The sequence below is a fragment of the Salvelinus fontinalis genome, chromosome 21, assembly GCF_029448725.1.
Source record: "Salvelinus fontinalis isolate EN_2023a chromosome 21, ASM2944872v1, whole genome shotgun sequence".
NCBI lineage: Eukaryota > Metazoa > Chordata > Actinopteri > Salmoniformes > Salmonidae > Salvelinus > Salvelinus fontinalis.
Window position 1 is genome coordinate 24149479 of NC_074685.1, and position 22628 is coordinate 24172106.

Consider the following 22628-nt stretch of genomic DNA (forward strand, 5'->3'; position numbering starts at 1 on the left):
AATTTATTTGCAAATTATGGTGGAAAATAAGTATTTGGTCAATAACAAAAGTTTATCTCAATACTTTGTTATATACCCTTTGTTGGCAATGACAGAGGTCAAAGAATTCGGTAGAAGTCGTGACATTACCCACCCCCTGACGCGCGGCTCCAGCAGCGCGTCGACACCGACCTCGGGGACGACCCGGAGGGCGAGGTGCAGGGCGATCCGGATGGAGGCGGTGGAATTCTTTTAACATAGAAGGATCTAAAACGTCCTCCACCGGAACCCAGCATCTCTCCTCCGGCCCGTACCCCTCCCAGTCCACGAGGTACTGAAGGCCCCTAGCCCGACGTCTCGAATCCAAAATGGATCGAACAGAGTACGCCGGGACCCCCTCGATGTCTAGAGGAGGCGGAGGAACTTCACGCACTTCAGCCTCCTGGAGCGGGCCAGCCACCACCGGCCTGAGGAGAGACACATGGAACGAGGGGTTAATACGGTAATTAGTGGGCAGTTGTAACCTATAACATACCTCGTTCACTCTCCTCAGGACTTTAAACGGCCCCACAAACCGCGGACCCAGCTTCCGGCAGAGCAGGCGGAGGGGCAGGTTTCGGGTCGAGAGCCAGACCCTGTCCCCTGGTGCGAACACCGGGGCCTCACTGCGGCGACGGTCTGCGCCTTATGGCACGCTGAAGGTGGACGTGGGCTGCCTCCCAGGTTTCCTCAGCGTGCCGAAACCAATTGTCCACCGCAGGAGCCTCGGTCTGACTCTGATGCCAAGGAGCCAGAACCGGCTGATACCCTAATACACATTGAAAAGGAGTAAGGTTAGTGGAGGAGTGACGTAGCGAGTTCTGGGCCATCTCTGCCCAGGGCACGAACTTCGCCCACTCCCCCGGCCGGTCCTGGCAATAGGACCGCAGAAACCTGCCCACATCCTGGTTAACTCTCTCCACCTGCCCATTACTCTCGGGGTGAAAACCTGAGGTAAGACTAACCGAGATCCCCAGACGTTCCATGAACGCCTTCCAGACCCTTGATGTGAACTGGGGACCCCGATCAGACACTATATCCTCAGGCACCCCATAGTGCCGGAAAACGTGTGTAAACAGGGCCTCTGCAGTTTTTAAGGCCGTAGGGAGACCGGGCAAAGGGAGGAGACGACAGGACTTCGAAAACCGATCCACAACGACCAAGATCGTGGTGTAACCCTGTGAAGGTGGAAGATCAGTCAAAAAATCCACCGACAGGTGCGACCACGGCCGTTGAGGAACAGGTAAAGGTTGAAGCTTACCTCTAGGCAGGTGTCTAGGAGCCTTGCACTGGGCGCACACCGAGCAGGAGGAAACATAAATCCTCACGTCCTTAGCTAAAGTGGGCCACCAGTACCTCCCATCAAGACAGCGCATCGTCCGACCTATCCCAGGATGACCAGAGGAGGGTGACGTGTGAGCCCAATAGATCAATCGGTCGCGGACAGCAGACGGAACGTACAGACGACCAGCTGGACACTCAGGAGGAGAGGGCTCTGCACGTGACGCCCGCTCAATGTCCGCGTCCAGCTCCCACACTACTGGCGCCACCAAACACGAAGCTGGGAGTATGGGAGTGGGATCCATGGACCGCTCCTCTGTGTCATACAGCCGAGACAATGCGTCTGCCTTGACGTTCTGGGAGCCTGGTCTGTAAGTAAGAGTAAACACAAAACGAGTGAAAAACATGGCCCACCTTGCCTGGCGAGGATTCATTCTCTTCGCCTGCCGGATGTACTCCAGATTGCGGTGGTCAGTCCAGATGAGAAAAGGGTGTTTAGCCCCCTCAAGCCAGTGCCTCCACACCTTCAAGGCTTCTACGACAGCTAACAGCTCTCGGTCCCCCACATCATAGTTTCGCTCCGCCGGGCTGAGCTTCTTCGAAAAAAAAGCACAGGGGCGAAGCTTCAGTGGCACACCCGAACGCTGAGAGAGCACTGCTCCTATCCCAGCTTCGGATGCGTCCACCTCTACCATGAATGGCAAAGAGGGATCCGGATGAGCCAACACAGGCGCCGAGGTAAACAGAGTCTTCAGGTGTCCAAAAGCCCTGTTCGCCTCAGCCGACCACTGCAAGCGCACCGGGCCCCCCTTTAGCAGTGAGTTAATGGGAGCCGCAACCTGACCAAAACCCCGGATAAATCTCCGGTAGTAATTGGCAAACCCCAAAAAACGCTGCACCTCCTTTACCGTGGTTGGAGTCGGCCAATTACGCACGGCTGTAATGCGGTCGCTCTCCATTTCCACTCCTGAAGTGGAAATCCGATGCCCTAGGAAGGAGATGGATTGTTGGAAGAACAAGCATTTCTCAGCCTTGACATATAGATCATGCTCCAACAGGCGACCAAGCACCCTGCGCACCAGGGACACATGCTCGGCGCGGGTAGCAGAGTATATCAGAATATCATCTATATACACCACTACACCCTGCCCGTGCAGGTCCCTGAAGATCTCATCTACAAATGATTGGAAGACTGATGGAGCATTCATCAACCCATATGGCATGACCAGGTACTCATAATGACCTGAGGTGGTGCTAAATGCCGTCTTCCACTCATCACCCTTCCGAATACGCACCAGATTATACGCACTCCTGAGATCCAATTTTGTGAAGAAGCGTGCCCCGCGCATTGACTCCATAACTGTATTTATCAGAGGTAGCGGGTAACTATATTTCACCGTGATTTTATTGAGACCTCGATAATCAATGCACGGGCGTAAACCACCATCCTTCTTCTTCACAAAAAAAGAAACTCGAAGAAGCGGGTGAAATGGATGGCTGAATAAACCCCTGACGCAGGGATTCAGAGATATGAATCCATAGCCACCGTCTCCGCTTGCGACAGGGGATACACGTGACTCCTGGGATATGCAGCGTCTACCAGGAGATCTATCGCACAATCCCCCTGTCGATGGGGTGGTAATTGAGTCGCCTTCTTTTTACAGAAGGCGAGTGCCAAATCGGCATATTCAGGGGGAATGCGCAAGGTGGAGACCTGGTCTGGACTTTCCACCGTAGTAGCACCAACGGAAACCCCTAAACACCTACCTGAGCACTCTCGCGACCACCCCGTGAGAGCCCTCTGTGGCCAAGAAACAGTGGGGTTATGACACGCTAACCAGGGTAGACCTAGCACCACAGAATACGCAGGGGAATCAATAAGGAAAAGACTAATCTTCTCCTTGTGACCCTCCTGCGTTATCATATTCAACGGTGCGGTGACCTCCCTGATAAAACCTGACCCTAATGGTCGACTATCTAAGGCATGAATAGGAACAGGCATATCCACAGACACAATAGGGAGCCCTAAACTATGAGCAAAATTTTTATTAATGAAATTTCCAGCCGCGCCTGAATCTACTAGCGCCTTATACTGGGACTGCAGGGAAAAATCCGGAAAAGTGACAGAGACAAACATAAGTGCAACAGAGGGCTCTGGATGAGAATGGTGCCTACTCACCTGGGGTGATGCCAGAGTGCCCTGCCTGCCTTCTCTATTCCCAGAGGAACCAACCCGGCACCGACCAGCAGTGTGATCTCTGCGACCATAGATGGTGCTCGAGCGGGAACCCCCTCCGGTCTCCCGGCGCACCGTCCCTCCCAATTCCATTGGTTCGGGAGAGAGGGTGCGGGAGGATGGAACAACCAGACCCCGATCTAGACGTCCACGAGTAGCCAGCATGTTGTCCAGCCTGATGGACATGTCCACCAGCTGGTCGAAGTTAAGGGTGGTGTCTCTACAGGCCAGCTCCCGACGGACGTCCTCGCGTAGGCTACAACGGTAATGGTCGATCAGGGCCCTGTCGCTCCATCCAGCGCCGGCAGCCAAGGTCCTAAACTCCAAAGCAAACTCCTGGGCACTCCTCGTCCCCTGCCTCAGATGATAGAGGAGCTCACCTGCCGTTTTTCCTTCGGGAGGATGGTCGAATACTCTCCTGAAATAAAGGGTGAACTCCTCAAAATGGTCCAACGCCGCATTCTCCTCTCTACACACAGCGCTGGCCCACTCCCGGGCTTTCCCGGTGAGGCATGAGACGAGGGCGGAACTCTTCTCCCGGTCGGATGGTACTGGGGAGACCGTGGCCAGATATAAGTTCAGTTTAAGGAGGAAACCCTGGCAGTCAGCAGTATCTCCGTTGTAACCCGTGGGTAGGGGTAAACGGATTTTGTTAGGTTCATGTGGGGAAAACGCGTTAAAGGTAAATCCCAGTTGTGGCAGTGGAGGCGCTGGAGAAACTCCCTGTCTCTCCCAGCGATCCATATTCTGGACAATGCGATCCATGATGGCGCTCAAACAGTCAATCTCCTTCGCTTGTTCCATAACGCGCTTTTCCACCTCCATGGTCGTCGTGTCCTCTCCTGCTGACTTCATATATTATCGGTCAGAGATTCTGTCACAATGGCGTGTATAAGTGGCAGAGGAAGTCAGGCGCAGGAGAGTCAAAATAGAGTGTAGAATGGAGTACTTTAATTAAAGTCCCAGTAATCTGCTCCATAACACTCACGGAAAAAATATAATACAAATCTGGGTACGAAGACCCATCGCACACCTATACACAATCAACACAACACTTGACAACGAACAATCTCTGACAAACACATGAAGGGAAACAGAGGGTTAAATACACAACAGGAATTGAATGGGATTGACAACAGGTGTGTGGGAAGACAAGACAAAACCAATGGAAAATGAAAAGTGGATCGATGATGGCTAGAAGGCCGGTGAAGTCGACCGCCGAACACCGCCCGGACAAGGAGAGGCAACGACTTCGGCAGAAGTCGTGACAGATATACCTGCTGGAGCGCGTGCTACGGGTGGGCGTTACTATGGTGACCAGCGAGCTGAGATAAGGGGGGACTTTACCTAGCAGGGTCTTGTAGATGACCTGGAGCCAGTGGGTTTGGCGACGAGTGTGAAGCGAGGGCCAGCCAACGAGAGCGTACAGGTCGCAGTGGTGGGTAGTATATGGGGCTTTGGTGACAAAACGGATGGCACTGTGATAGACTGCATCCAATTTATTGAGTAGGGTTTTGGAGGCTATTTTGTAAATGACATCACCGAAGGCAGTAACCTGAATCGAGAGTCAAACCCACTTTAATCTAGCATTTTACTTTTGTTATGGTGATTGATTCATGCAATGATATATAATAAATGCCATTTAGCAGACACTTTTATCCAAAGAAACGTACAGTCATGTGTGCATACATTTTTCATATGGGTGCCCCAGGAATTTAACCCACAGTCCTGTCTTTGGAAGTGCCATGTTCTATCAACTGAGACATACTTTACCACAGAATGTCTACCCAAGTGAGGATAGAGGAAGTTTAGAAGGATCACCAACTTTTAGGGAAATGGGGATACAGCTTTGAAAAATTCCATCAGAATAAGATTAGTCTAAGTCAAATTATCGCAAATTATCGCTTCATTAATTATGTATATCTCTACAGCGGCACTTACAGTGACATATTATTCACTTTTTGTAGAAAGGATTATTATCACCACAATCATCTTCATTATTGTTATTAGCTGAAAGTTTGACCTAGTGCTGGCCTACTTTATATGGACTCTCTAGTTCACTCCCTTGTGGTTTCCATGGTACTCACGGGTTTCCTCACCTTCCTGTGTTACAGGTGGCGTAGTCCTGAGGGAAACGAGAGTAATTTTTGGGTTGCATGTGACTCATATCTCTCGCTAGCTCTGGTTAGATCTATTAGTGGAACATTAAATGTAATTGAACTAATTAAATCCACTTATATAACTTTATGACATAACTGAGTGGCAATTGTATTGAGAAATAAAAGCGTAATTGAACGTTTTAATCATATCAGTGCTCACTCTATCATGTCATCTCTGAAGATCTGAACCAGTTTTATTAGAGAGATCTTTCATTCACATATTCATCCCAAATATAACCTTAGAAGGAGCTAGTATTTGAGGCCGTTTGCTAGGAACTGGTTGCCTATGCTCTTAAATCCAAATCCAATGTCCAAGTTAAGCTTTGTACTTCAGTAAAAGGTGGATAAGTAATGTCAATAAGAAGCAACTTCTCCAACCAGTCATATTTTGTCAATATAAAATTCAGAGTGCTATTGTAGAAGCTTTGAGAATGGTCATAAATAATTGCAACGATTTCTCAATTCTAAGTCAAAAGTGAAGAAAACATGGACTAATACAGTTCCCAACAACTTCCCAACAATAATGTGCAAATATAAAGTAGCATTTTACTTTACAGAACCCCAATCCCTCCACTTTTGGTTCCATGTCTTGTTTTCACAATTTTCAGTTCATTTTAAAGATTGAATTACATATTTCTAAGCTTTCCAATCCTGTCTTCCTTTTCAGTAAAACTCATCCATGATGTGTGTAGTGAAGTGTTATGATAATGTAAAATGAATTGGGTAATTCATTATGGAATATAAAATATGGATTTATCGATATTCTACTATAAACGGGGCACCCCTTATCATTTAAGTTTTAAGGAAACTTTCTTAGCAAGTAAGTATAAACAGTTTGTATCAAAATTAGAATTTTTATTAGATTTTTTATTTCACCTTTATTTAACCATGTAGGCCAGTTGAGAACAAGTTCTCATTTACAACTGCGACCTGGCCAAGATAAAGTAAAGCAGTGCGACACAAACAACAACACAGAGTTACACGTGGGATAAGCAAAAGTACAGTCAATAACACAATAGAAAAATCTATATACAGTGTGTGCAAATGTAGTAAGGAGGTAAGGCAATAAATTGGCCATAGTGGAGAAGTAATTACAATTTAGTAATTTAACATTGGAGTGGTAGATGTGCAGATGAGGATGTGCAAGTAGAAATACTGGTGTGCAAAAGATTTTAAAAAAGTAAATAAAAACAATATGGGGATGAGGTAGGTAGATTGGGTGGGCTATTTACAGATGGGCTGTGTACAGCTGCAGCGATGAGTAAGCTGCTCAGATAGCTGATGCTTAAAGTTAGTGAGGGAGATATAAGTCTCCAACTTCAGCGATTTTTGCAATTCATTCCAGTCATTGGCAGCAGAGAACTGGAAGGAAAGGCGGCCACAGAGGTGTTGGTGTGCTACGGGTGGGTGTTGTTATGGAGACCAGTGAGCTGAGATAAGGCAGAGCTTTACCTAGCAAAGACTTATAGATGACCTAGAGCTAGTGGGTCTGGCGATGAATATGTAGCGAGTGCCAGCCGACGAGAGCATACAGGTTGCAGGGGTGGGTGGTGTATGGGTCTTTGGTGACAAAACAGATGGCACTGTGATAGACCACATCCAGATTGCTGAGTAGAGTGTTGGAGGCTATTTTGTAAATTACATCGCCGAAGTCGAGGATTGGTGGGATAGTACATTTTAGAGGGTATGTTTGGCAGTGTGAGTGAAGGAGGCTTTGTTGCGAAGTAAGAAGCCGATTCTAGATTTAATTTTGGATCGGAGATGCTTAAAACCTGTCTAGGATCAGCGTGCCGCTAGCGGCACACCCCCCCCCCCCCCCCCCCACTGAAAAACCAGTGCCGCGAAATTCAAAAAAATATTTTTTTTAAATATTTAACTTTCACACATTAAAGTCCAATACAGCTAATGAAAGACACAGATCTTGTGAATCCAGTCAACATGTCCGATTTTTAAAATGTTTTACAGGGAAGACACAATATGTAAAGATGTACATCTATTACCTAAAAACACAATAGCATAATCCACCATCTTTTATTTGTCCACCAACACCAGTAGCCATCACCAATTCGGCTAAACTAAGATATTTATAGCCCCTAACCAAGAAAAAAACTCATCAGATGACAGTCTGATAACATATTTATGGTATGGGATAGGTTTTGTTAGAAAAAAGTGCATATTTCAGGTAGATGGCATAGGTTACAATTGCACCCACCGTCACAAATGGACTAGAAAAACTACATTGAGCAACGTGTTTACCTACTTACTAATCATCAAACATTTTGTAAAAATACACAGCATACACGAATCGAAAGACACAGATCCTGTGAATACAGACAATATTTCAGATTTTCTAAGTGTCTTACAGCGAAAACACAATAAATCGTTATATTAGCATAGCACATAGCACATAGCAGCCCAGCATTGATTCTAGCCAAAGTGGGCGATAACGTCAACATCGCCAAAAATATATTAATTTTTTCACTAACCTTCTCAGAATTCTTCAGATGACACTCCTGTAACATCATATTACACAATCCATATAGAGTTTGATCGAAAATGTTTATATTTAGCCACCAAAATCATGGTTAGACAATGTGAAATGTAGCTCAGCTGGTCAGAAAATGTCCTTGCGCCACTTAGACAGTGATCTACTCTTATACATAAATACTCATAAACGTGACTAAAAAATATAGGGTGGACAGGGATTGATAGACAATTTAATTCTTAATACAATTGCGGAATTACATTTTTTAATTTATCTTTACTTTTCAATACAGTTTGCGCCAAGCGAAGCTACGTCAAAAAACATGGCGTCCTAAGCCACTAAAATGTTTCGACAGAAACACGATTTATCATAATAAAAATGTCCTACTTTGAGCTGTTCTTCCATCAGTATCTTGGGCAAAGGATCCTTTCTTGGGAGTAATCGTCTTTTGGTGGAAAGCTGTCCTCTTGCCATGTGGAAATGCCAACTGCGTTCGGGATGAACTGAAAGCGTGCCCAGCTATTCACAGCGTTAAAGAAATAAATGTCCCAAAATCGCACTATTTGGATATAAATTGCTATAAAACACTTTAAATTAACTACCTTATGATGTTTTTAACTCCCATAACGAGTAGAAACATGACCCGAGTAATATTACTCCCTCCACTAATGCTTGGAACAGGTGCGGGCCGGTGTCCTCTAGGCGCATGACGCAGCTCCAAAAGAATGACTAGCCTCAGGGTTTTTTCATTTGTAGTGCCTGTGAACGCGCAATCGACCCCATTGAAATCGTCATCACGTAAAGGCATCCAGGGGAAGACGTAAGCAGTGTCTGTATAGTCATAGCAATAACAGTGCCCTTTTAATTGACTCCAGAACAGTGGCCAACATTTCTGAAATCTGACTCCATGTCAGGGAAATTGCTGTAGAATGGGCTCTGTTCCACTTAGAGACAAAATTTCAACTCCTATAGAAACTATAGACTGTTTTCTATCCAATAATAATAATAATATGCATATTGTACGATCAAGGATTTTGTGGGAAGCCGTTTCAAAAATTACCCGATTAACATAAATAGTCTCAACAGCGCCCCCATCCTCAACAGGTTATTAATATGATTCTGGAAGGAGAGTTTACAGTCTAGCCAGACACCTAGGTATTTGTAGTTGTCCACATATTCTAAGTCAGAACCGTCCAGAGTAGTGATGCTAGGCAGGCGGGCGGGTGCGGGCGGCGATCGGTTGAAAAGCATGCATTTAGTTTTACTGGCGTTTAAGAGAAGTTGGAGGCCACGGAAGGAGTGTTGTATGGCATTGAAGCTCATTTGGAGGTTTGTTAACACAGTGTCCAAAGAAGGGCCAGATGTATTCAGAATGGGTTTGTTTGCATAGAAGAGGAATCACCTGCAGAAGAGCGACATCGTTGATATATATACAGAGAAAAGAGTCAGCCCGAGAATTTAACCCTGTCGTACCCCCATAGAGACTGCCAGAGGTCCGGACAACAGGCCCCCCGATTTGAAACACTGAACTCTATCTGAGAAGTAGTTGGTGATCCAGGCGAGGAAGTCATTTGACAAAACAAGGCTGTTGAGTCTGCCAATAGGAATACGTTGATTGACAGAGTCAAAAGCCTTGGCCAGGTCGATGAAGATGGCTGCACAGTACATTAATTTATCGATGGCGGTTAGGATATTGTTTAGTACCTTGAGCGTGGCTGAGGTGCACCCGTGACCACCTCGGAAACCGGATTGCACAGCGGAGAAGGTTCGGTGGGATTCAAAATGGTCAGTGATCTGTTTGTTAACTTCTTGCCACTAGGGGGGTGCCATTTCGACATAGCACAAATTCGTATCCAAATTAAACTGCCTCGTACTCTATTCTTGCTCGTACAATATGCATATTATTATTACTATTGGATAGAAAACACTCTCTAGTTTCTAAAACCGTTTGAATTATGTCTGTAAGTGAAACAGAACTAGACTTAGAGCAATTCTCCTATGAGGATTTGAAAATGGTGAAATCAGATTGCTGTTCCCAGACCTGTGGATAACCCTGACTGTCTTCTATTGGTTGAGATGCACTGCATACGCCTTCCCCTGGTTGTTAGCGAATAGGAAGTCTTGAAATGGCGTCTCTACGTAGTTCCTAAAGTCTATAAATTGATTGGGAACGAAGTGGCTGATTCTTTTCACCTTCGCTCGGGCGCACTGAGGAGCTGGGGACGTTCTTTTGGAACCATCGGTTATACATCTCAGACATTTACGGCTGTGTTTTTATTCGATATAGGTGTTGAAGACATCGTAATGTTGTTATTTTGAACCAAATTATATCAGTTTATGTCAGTATATTGCGATTTTCGGGTATTTATTTTCTTGGCGCTGTAGAAAGTTGGGTAGCTCTCTCTCTCAAGCTAATGTTTACTGCTATTTGCAAAGTGGAAGACGACATAATACAACCTAGCAACGATTATTTTGGACAAATGACGCCTTTCCCAAGATTCTGATGGAAGCCCGGCAAATAGTAAGCAATTTTTAATGTATTAATTCGTATTTATGTTGACAAATGGCAAATAATTATTCCGCCTAGTTTTTCGGTGCATCATCATCTATCCCTGTGGCTTTAGGCTAGGCTATGCTAGTCAGCTTTTGTGATGGGGGTGCTCCCGGATCCGGGTTTGTGGATCCGGGAGCACAAACCCGGATCCGGGAGCACCCCCATCAAAAAAGCTGACTAGCATAGCCTAGCCTAAAGCCACAGGGATATCATATAATAAAATGTTCATGAAATCACAAGTCCAAGACACCAAATGAAAGATACACATCTTGTGAATTCAGCCATCATTTCTGATTTTTAAAATGTTTTACAGGGAAGACACAATATGTAAATCTATTAGCTCACCACATTAGCAAAAGACACCATTTTTTTACTCCATCAGTAGCTATCACAAATTCGACCAAATAAAGATATAAATAGCCACTAACCAAGAAAGAACTTCATCAGATGACAGTCTGATAACATATTTATTGTATAGCATATGTTTTGTTAGAAAAATGTGCATATTTCAGGTATAAATCATAGTTTACCATTGCAGCCACTATCACAACTCTCACCAAAGCGACTAGAATAACTACAGAGACCATTGCGTATTAGCTAATTACTCATCATAAAACATTTCTTAAAAATACACAGCGTACAGCAGATGAAAGACACAGATCTTGTGAATCCAGCCAATTTAAGATTTTCTAAGTGTTTTGCAGCGAAAACACAATATAGCGTTATATTAGCTTACCACAATAGCAAACATCACAACAGCATTGATTCAAGGCAAAAATAGCGACAACGTATAAACCACCAAAATATATACATTTTTTCACTAACCTTCTCAGAATTCTTCAGATGACAGTCCTATAACATCATATTACACAATGCATATAGAGTTTGTTTGAAAATGTGCATATTTAGCGACACAAATCGTGCCTATACAATGAGAATAGTGTCCAAAACCTCACACAATCTGTCCGGCGCCATCTTGGAGAGGCACCTATTCTAATCGAAAACTATTCATAAACTTGACTAAAAAAATACAGGTTGGACAGCAATTGAAAGACAAACTAGTTCTTAATGCAATCGCTGGGTTACATTTTTAAAATTAACGTTACTTCAAGCATACAGCGTGCGCTAAAGCGAGACCGCTCCATAATTCATGGCGGAATTATTATTTGACATTTGTCAACATAAGTACGAATTAACAGCACAAAGACTGCTTACTATTTGTTGAGCTTCCATCAGAATCTTGGGCAAGGTGTCCTTTCTCCAGAACAATCGTTGCTAGGTTGGAGAACGTCCTCTTCCACGTTGCAATTAGCAGTAAACAATAGCATGAGAGAGAGAGATACCCAACCCCCTAGAACGCCAGAAAATGAAATACCCGAAAATCGCGATATACTGACATAAAATGATATAACTCGGTTTAAAATAACAACATTATGTTGTCTTTAACACCTATATCGAATAAAAACAGAGCCGGATATATCTAAGAGCTAAAACAGGAGCTTCTAACACGACATGCCAAGATCCTCCCTGCGTCAGAGCGAAGAGTCAAGAGGGGACACCTCGTTTCCAAGCAATTTATAAACTATCAGATCTGCCTAGAGACTCCATTTCAAGTCCCTCTATTCGCTGACACCCAGGGGAAGGCATATGCAGTGCATCTCAACCAATAGAGGACAGGCAAATTAATAAACTGTTCTGGGATCAGTGAGCAGATTTCAGCATTTTCAAATCCTCATAGGAAAATTGCTCTAAGTCCAGTTCTGTTTTACTCACAGACATAATTCAAACGGTTTTATAAACTAGAGAGTGTTTTCTATCCAATAGTAATAGTAATATGCATATTGTACGAGCAAGTATTGAGTACGAGGCAGTTTAATTTGGGCACTATTTTTTCCAATGGTGAAACAGCGCCCCCCATATTGACAAGAAGTTAACTTGGCTTTCAAAGACTTTAGAAAGGCAGGGCAGGATGGAAAACGGTCTGTAACAGTTTGGGTCTAGAGTGTCAACCCCTTTGAAGAGGGGGATGACAGCGGCAGCTTTCCAATCTTTAGGAATCTTGGACGATATGAAAGAGAGGTTAAACAGACTGGTAATAGGGGTTGCAAAAATGGTGGCAGATAAGTTTTTAAAGAGAGAGAGATATTGTCTAGCCCAGTTGATTTGTACAGGTCCAGGTTTGTACAGGTCCTAACCCTAACCCTAACCCTAACCCTAACTCTTTCAGAACATCTGCTATCTGGATTTGGTTGAAGGAGAAGCTGGGGAGGCTTGGGCAAGTAGCTGCGGTGGGTGCGGAGCTGTTGGCCGGGGTTGGGGTAGACAGGAGGAAAGCCTGGCCAGGCGTAGAGAAATGCTTATTGAAATTCTTGATTATCGTAGATTTATCGGTGGTGACATTGTTTCCTAGCCGCAGTGCCGTGGGCAGCTGGGAGGAGATGCTCTTACTCTCCATGGACTTTACAGTGTCCCAAAACTTTTTGGAGTTAGAGCTACAGGATGCAAATTTCTGTTTGAAAAAGCTAGCCTATGCTTTCCTAACTGACTGTGTGTATTGGTTCCTGACTTACCTGAAAAGTTGCATATCGCGGGGACTATTCGAAGCTAGTGCAGTCTGCCATAGGATGTTTTTGTGCTGGTCGAGGGCAGCCAGGTCTGGAGTAAACCAAGGGCTATATCTCTTCTTAGTTCTACATTTTTTGAAAGGGGCATGCTTTTTTGAGATGGTGAGGAAATTACTTTTAAAGAACAACCAGGCATCCTCTACTGACGGGATGAGGTCAATATCCTTCCAAGGATACCCGGGCCAGGTCGTTTAGAAAGAATCAAATCAAATCAAGTTTATTTTATATAGCCCTTCGTACATCAGCTAATATCTCGAAGTGCTGTACAGAAACCCAGCGTAAAACCCCAAACAGCAAGCAATGCAGGTGTAGAAGCACGGAAAGAAGTGTTTTAGGGAGTGTTTGACAGTGATGAAGGGTGGACGTTTGACCGCAGACCCATAAGGAGGCAATGAGGCAGTGATCACTGAGATCCTGATTGAAAACAGCAGAGGTGTATTTGGAAGGCAAGTTGGTCAGGATAATATCTAAGAGGGCTCCCATGTTTATGGATTTAGGGTTATACCTGGTGGATTTCTTGATGATTTGTGTGAGATTGAGGGCATCTAGCTTAGATTGTAGGACGGCCGGGGTGTTAAGCATATCCCAGTTTAGGTCACCTAACAGAACAAACTCTAAAGATAGATGGGGGGCAATCAATTCACATATGGTGTCCAGGGCACAGCTGGGAGCTAAGGGGGGTCTATAACAGGCGGCAGTGAGAGACTTATTTCTGGAGAGATATATTTTTAGAATTAGAAGCTCCAACTGTTTTGGCATAGACCTGCAAAGTTCTGTCAATCTCCTCCCCCTTTGGCAGTTCTATCTTGATAGAAAATGGTATAGTTGGGGATGGAAATCTCAGAATTTTTGGTGGCCTTCCTAAGGCAGGATTCAGACACGACAAGGACATCAGGGTTGGCGGAGTGTGCTAAAGAGGTGAGTAAATCAAACTTGGGGAGGAGGCTTCTGATGTTTACGTGCATGAAACCAAGGCTTTTACGGTTACAGAAGTCAACAAATGAGAGCGCCTGAGGACACACAGGGCCTGGGTTAATCACTACATCACCTGAGGAACAGAGGAGAGGAAGGATGAGGGTACGGCTAAAGGCTATCAAAACTGGCCGTCTAGTGCGTTGGGGACAGAGAATAAAAGGAGCAGATTTATGGACGTGGTAGGATAGATTCAGGGCATAATGTACATACAGGGTATGGTAGGGTACGGATACAGTGGAGATACACCTAGGCATTGAGGGATGATAAGTGAGGTTGCATCTCAGGACACACTAGTTATGCTGGGTGAGGTCACCGCATGTGTGGGAGGTGGGACAAAAGAGATATCAGAGCCATGTTAAGTGGGACTAGGGGCTCCGCAGTAAAATAAAACAATGATAACTACCCTAATCTATAATCTGAAGGTTCTGTAGAGTTCTCTTAATGACAAGTCAGATTCAAAATCTTAGAGACAGTGATATTATTTTATAATACGGAGAAGATTTATTATATAAACAACGTCATACTACAGTACAGGATAAATGCATCAGTGACAGATAATAGCAAAATGATAAGCAATGGTAAAGTAGTTAGCAAGGGGACAGGAGAGGTGATAGGAGAGTATGGTTTCTTTTTACTCAAGGATAGGACAAGCTTTCCAGTTACCAACTATGCTGATGTCTGAGCAGCAGAATGATTTTGGTCGGCCTTGGCTATTATATGTGCAAAGCTTTTATAGTTCAGTTCGAATTGACAGTGAGGGCTAGGTACTGAGGCTCCTTTTCTGGTTGACTGAAACGTTCTGTGATGAGACATGCTGTAACGGATCTCCTCTTTGTCTGAGGAGGAGTAGGAAGGATTGGACCAATGTGCAGCGTGGTAAGTGTTCGTCATTTTATTAAAATGCACTGAACACTAAAATACAAAATAAACAAACAAAGAACAACCGAAACAGTTCCGTCTGGTAACTAATACAAAGACAGAAAACAACTACCCACAAATCATAGTAGGAAAACAGGCTACCTAAGTATGGCTCCCAATCAGAGACAACGATAGACAGCTGCCTCTGATTGGGAACCACACCAGGCCAAACACATAGAAACACAAAAACATAGAAAAAGAACATAGACTTCCCACCCCAACTCACGCCCTGACCAAACTAAAATAGAGACACAAAAAAGGAACTAAGGTCAGGATGTGACACAAGCACCCGGCCCCAGGGAGAAGAGCCCCTTACATTTTTTTTACTTTTTATTTATTTAACATTTATTGAACTAAGTCACATAACATCAAATTCTTATTTACAATGACGGCGACCAAAAGGCCTCCTGTTGGGACCGGGGCTGAGATTAAAAATTCTAAATAAAATAAAAATATGGGACAAAACACACATCACGACAAGAGAGACATATCACTACCCTTGTAAAACTGACCATCCTACCAATCCTCGACTTCGGTGATGTCATTTACAAAATAGCCTCCAAAACCCTACTCAATAAATTGGATGCAGTCTATCACAGTGCCATCCGTTTTGTCACCAAAGCCCCATATACTATCCACCACTGCGACCTGTACACTCTCGTTGGCTGGCCCTCGCTTCATACTCGTCGCCAAACCCACTGGTTCCAGGTCATCTACAAGACCCTGCTAGGTAAAGTCCCCCCTTATCTCAGCTCGCTGGTCACCATAGCAGCACCTACCTGTAGCACGCGCTCCAGCAGGTATATCTCTCTAGTCACCCCCAAAACCAATTCTTCCTTTGGACGCCTCTCCTTCCAGTTCTCTGCTGCCAATGACTGGAACGAACTACAAAAATCTCTGAAACTGGAAACACCTATCTCCCTCACTAGCTTTAAGCACCAGCTGTCAGAGCAGCTCATAGATTACTGCACCTGTACATAACCCATCTACAATTTAGCCCAAACAACTACCTCTTTACCTACTGTATTTATTTATTAATTTATTTTGCTCCTTTGCACCCCATTATTTCTGTCTCTACTTTGCACTTTCTTCCAATGCAAACCAACCATTCCAGTGTTTTTATTTTATTTTTATTTTTATTTATTTTTTATTATTTTTTTTACTTGCTGTGTTGTACTCACTTCGCCTCCATGGCCTTTTTATATTTTTATTTATTTATACATATATCTGTTTGCCTTCACCTCCCTTATCTCACCTCACTTGCTCACATTGTATATAGACTTATTTATTTTTTTTCACTGTATTATTGACTATATGTTTGTTTTTACTCCATGTGTAACTATGTGTTGTTGTATGTGTCGAACTGCTTTGCTTTATCTTGGCCAAGTCGCAATTGTAAATGAGAACGTGTTCTCAATTTGCCTACCTGGTTAAATAAAGGTTAAATAAAAAAATAAATAAAAACGACATAAAGTGTGATCTAGGGAAATTAATATTTTTTCATTATTGATGCATGGTGGGTCATTGTTCAGGGCATAGTGTTCCCTACATAATGATACAAAACATGGCATGTTCTCCTTGAAATTGAGAGAAGTTATTCACAATGTGGAAAATACAAAACATAATTTAAAGAGTGGCTGGGTTGTGTCACGTCTTTTCATCTTTACCGTTGGCGTGTATTGGGTACGGTCTGCCAACTGCCAGGCATTTGGAATTGGCCTGGTCTTTTGTCAGTGCTTCCATACATGGGTAAGCATTTACAGTCTATAATTGCAGACCTTAGCCTTGGCATTTTCCATTCAATCCACCTGATGGAGATATACACTTCTGTTGTATTTATCCTTCTCCATCTCTATCCCCTCCTCTCTTAATTATGTTTTAAAAATGACAGAAAAAAAGAGAAAATAACCTTCAAGCAAAAAGTTCAATGCCTAGTGACAAATAAGTTATAAAGAACGATAAAGGCATTCATACCCTTTACAACATTACATCGGGCAGGGGTTATTAGTTTGTGGATTATCACTATTACCAAGCACACAATCGAATGGTGATTATATAATTTCTGCCGAGTACAATTCACTCTTCCCTTAAATAAATACAATAAATTGTTATGGAACATTTCATTGTGTTCTCCTTTTTCAATGCACATTGTTATCTTTAAATGGCCACTGCAGGGTACAGTACAAGTAGTACTGTAATATTATAGCCAAATTTGCAATATGAGATTTTTTGCCTTTTAGAGCAATTGTTGTAATGATATCATGTTGTTATTAAATTACCTCAGAAACCACAGGCTCTAGGCTCTGCTATAGAAAATAATTTGATCTTGTGAATTTCTGACATATTTTCATAGACCTTACAGCCAGTGGCTAGAGCGTTGGATCAGTAACCGGAAGGTTGCTGGATTGAATCCCCGAGCTGACAAAGTAAAAATCTGTTTTTCTGCCCCTGAGCAAGGCAGTTCACCCACTGTTCCCCGGGCGCCGAAGATGTGGATGTCGATTAAGACAGCCCCCCACACCTCTCTGATTCAGAGGGGTTGGGTTAAATGCAGAAGACACATTCCAGTTGAATACATTCATTTGGACAACTGACTAGGTATCCCCTTTCCCTTTCCTTAACAACTCCACCATTGTGTATTTGTCAACATTTACCTGGTTCTAGCCCTGATAAACTTGTCTTTGATCTGGAGAGACATGTTATTGCCACTTTTCTAATTGCAACAAAAAATGTATGGCGCTGTTGATAGCGGTCGTTTTACGGGCTCATGACTAATTTTAGGTTTGTTTTTTATGGTGGTCTTTTTTTTAACATAATGTCTCTGCCATCATTTCTTATGACCGAAAACAGCTTCTGGATATCAGAAGAGCAACCACTAATCTCGATTTGGAAGAAGATTTTTTACTTCAACGCGTAGGCAACTCTAGACATTCTGCTTACTCTAGACCAGGCCCTAAACCCCGGTACTCGAAAGATGAAGCGGCTGCAGCACCACCTGGTATGGCTCCTTGGCTTCCGACCGCAAGGCGCTACAGAGGGTATTGCATTTGGCCCAGCACATCACTGGGGTCAATCTCCCTGCCATCCAGGACCTCTATACCATTTGATGTTAGAGGAAGGCCCTAAACATTGTCAAAGACTCCAGCCACCCAAGTCATTGACGGTTGTCTCTGGTACCGCACAGCAAGCAGTACCGATGCACCAAGTCTGAAATCAACAGGACCCTGAACAGATTTCTACCTCCAAGCCATAAGACCGCTACATAGTTAATCAAATAGCTACCCGGACTATCTGCACTGACCCCCCTTTGCACAAAGTATTTTGACTCATCACAAACGCTGCTGCTACTGCTTATTATCTATTCTGTTTCCTAGTCACTTTACCCCTACCTATATGTACAGTTGAAGTCGGAAGTTGACATACACTTAGGTTGGAGTCATTAAAACTCGTTTTTCAACAACTCCACACATTTCTTGTTAACAAACTATAGCCTCCACAATCACCCAAACTCATCCCAATTGAGATGGTTTGGGATGAGTTGGACCGCAGAGTTAAGGAAAAGCAGCCAACAAGTGCTCAGCATATGTGGGAACTCCTTCAAGACTGTTAAAAAAGAATTCCAGGTTAAGCTTGTTGAGAGAATGCCAAGAGTGTGCAAGGCTGTCATCAAGGCAAAGGTGGCTACTTTGAATAATCTAAAATATAACATATATTGTGATTTGTTTAACACCTTTTTGGTTACTACATGATTCCATATGTGTTATTTCATAGTTCTCATGTCTTCACTATTATTCTACAATGTAGAAAATTGTAAAAATAAAGAAAAACCCTGGAATGAGTAGGTATGTTCAAACTTTTGACTGGTACTGTATCTACCTCAATTACGTCGTACCCCTGCACATCGACTCTGCACTTGTATCCTGTGTCTATAGCCAAGTTATCAATTCTCATTGTGTAATTTATTCTATTCTTTCTATTTTTCTCTCTGCAATTTTGGAAAGGGCCCGTAAGTAAGCATTTCACTGTTACACTACACCTGTTGTTTACGAAGCATGTGACATTTAACATTTGATTCGAAACTTATTTACGCCGTGATGCATCAAATCAAATTGTCTCTGTCACATGCACTGAATAAAACAGGTGTAGACATTACAGAGAAATGCTTACTTACAAACCCTTAACCAACAATGCAGTTTTAAGAAAATACCTAAAAAAAAGTAAGAGATGAGAATAACATTAGACTTACTGTGAGCAATTATACATCATAGACTTCCTGTGAGCAATTATACATCATAGACTTCCTGTGAGCAATTATACATCATAGTCACAATTATAAAATCAAAACAAGCCAAAAAGTGGATCAGAGACAAAATAGCACTCTTCCTTTACCGTGAGTGATATAAACTCCAACAACAAGCATAAATAGAGACCCACCAGTGCAATCAAGAGTGCACATGAACACAGATGTTATTCTCAGCCAATGGCATGCTGTGGCTCATGAGTCTGTCAACCTTTGCATGCCTCGGGCTAATTAAGCATCTCAGTAAATTACATGCTACCATTATCTATGGGAGTCTTTGAGCCTAAGATAAATATATGTTACCACTAAGCCAATAATTGGCATTTCAAACCTAATTTGGCATTATCTCGACTTCATGAATCCAGACAGAATTTCACATCATGTCGACCTGTGTAAGTTGGAGATTAAGAAAGGTGTTAATTATTTAAAGCATGCCAACTGATTGCTTTCTCATCATACATTGGCTGGAAATGTGAAATGTGGATGTGAAGCCATCCAGTTCAATGATGTGTGAATGCAGATGTCACGATCGTCTAAGGTGGAAACAGTGGACCAAAGCGCAGCATGGTAAGTGTACATACTTCTTTATTTTAAGATGTCACCAACAAAACAATAAACATCAAAACGAAACCGTGAAGCCAACGTAGTGCTCACAGGCAACTATACATGGACAACTACCCACAAATGCAGGTGGGGAAAAGGCTACCTAAGTATGGTTCTCAATCAGAGACAACGATAGACAGCTGCCTCTGATTGAGAACCACACCCGGCCAAACACAAAGACATACAAATCCTAGAAAAAGGAACATAGAATGCCCACCCAAATCACACCCTGACCAAACCAAAATATAGACAAAAAGCTCTCTACGGTCAGGGCGTGATAGCAGAAGGATGTTTTGTGTAGAGGACATTTGAGGGAAAGTAATCTATGATATTTTTGGCTTCATCTCTTAAAGTTTATGTCATAGCTTATTGTTAGCTCAAATGCAATTAATGATCAAATTTACATTCCCTTCAGAGACAATTTGTCATCTTTAGACCTCACTCTGTGTCAATGAGATGCATTTGGATCCATGATCAATAAGGTACCAGTAGTGTGTATTCATGGATGCCAAGGGAAGCCAGGCTTCTCAAAATATTTGACCTATAAAAAAACGTAAAATAGAAAATAATTAATTTTCCCCCTCTCTGTGTTGTCATAATTTTCCATCAATTCTCAAGGGGAATCATCTGATTGTGGAAAACAGCACCCCTCTGTCTCAGTATGTGTAGTCCATGTATCTGATGCTGTCTGGAACAAAATAGTATGACATGTTGCCACTGTAGCATTTAATTGATTGATGCCAGCAAGCATTTGGCCTCTCCTGCTAAAAAAAAATATTAAATAATTAGCCAATCAGCGTTGAGCTGAGGTTGTCCTGGAGCAGCAAACGTCATCATTCTCAGAAAAACGTGTCTGTTTCTGGTCTGCTCGTGTGGCTGTCCCGCAGTAGCGAGCTTGCTACATCGGCACTTTCCTAAGACATGGATGGAGATGGGGATTTGAACTTGGGGTTTTGGCTTAAGTCCCTGTACAGGCCAATGATTATGATGGTGATTCTGATCTAACCATACATTCCTATATTGTGCCACTGGCCTAAGACAATTGAAGTTCAATATGTAGCCTAGATGTAGCCTAGTAGGCTCCCGTTAACAAGTTAGGTAACTTAGCTGGCTCATGGTTGCCCATGGGAGGAAGTTTGGCTACCTAACTAAAACGCTTAATTGCCTCTGAAAACTAAAACTAAAAGCGAACAGAGCCATAGACTGTTTTGCCAAAATGAAAGAGATGAGGAAGGCATTGGTCCCCAATTTAGTTTTTACTTGTGGGCGCATGCAAGCGCACACACACACACACACACACACACACACACACACACACACACACAGAAATCAGTGCCATGGACAGCCACAGGATGTTTAGCAACTAAATTGTTTTTGGGATCTTTAAGTTTGTTTTCAGTGTATTAAACTAAGCATATATAACCTTGTTGATTTGATAATGAAATGGTGGTGGAATAGCGGAGGCAGTGCTCCCGTTGTCTTTGTGCTGACTAGCGGTAACTCTGTGGTTCCAAAACAGTAGTTGTTTAGTAAACTGTTGAAAACATGAACTTGCTTGACCTTGCAGGTCATATAACTGTTTGTTACATGCAATATTTGCTTTGTGGACTTCACCGGAAAGATGTGGCTCTTCAGTTGTGTAATGAAACAAATGTATGTGTAGTTGAATTTATTCCACCACTGAGTGACAGTTGTCTTTTTGTTCTCACAGCCTTATTGTATATCACGGTGGTACATAGAGCAAATATCAAAACATAGGTTGTAATATGGCTATTGTATTGGCTTGGTGTCACGCCCTGGCCTTAGTATTCTTTGTTTTCGTTATTATTTTAGTTAGGTCAGGGTGTGACATGGGGAATGTTTGTGTTTTGTTGGTTTTGGGTGTTTCTATGGAAAAGGGGTTGTTGGGTGTAGTATATGGGTTTGTGTTGAGTACATGTGTCTAGCGTTGTCTATGTATGTTTAGTTGTCTAGGAGAGTCTATGGTTACCTGAATGAGTTCCCAATTAGAGACAGCTGATTTCGGTTGTCTCTCATTGGGAGCCTTATTTAGGGTAGCCATAGGCTTTCATTTGTTGTGAGTAGTTGTCTATGTCAGAACGTTTGTAGCCTGTCTGTCTATGCACAACGTTTGTAGCTTCACGGTCGTTTTGTTATTTTGTATAGTTTGTATTAAGTGTTCGTCTTTCATTTAAATAAATTCATTATGACTGCATACCTTGACGCGTATTGGTCCGACCCATGCTTCTCCTCTTCAGACGAAGAGGAGGAGAACGATCGTGACACTTGGCTTGGATTCCCCAGTGATTTTACCCACGCACCGCTACTGTAAGGTCCTCTCTGCTGCACAAGATTGTCATTGTGACCACTCTGCTGCTCTGTACAGCTTAGCATCAGAGTAATACTGGCACTGAAAGATATATGTCTGATAAATAAAGACTAACGGTTACAAAGAGTATGTCTTAAATTAGTATT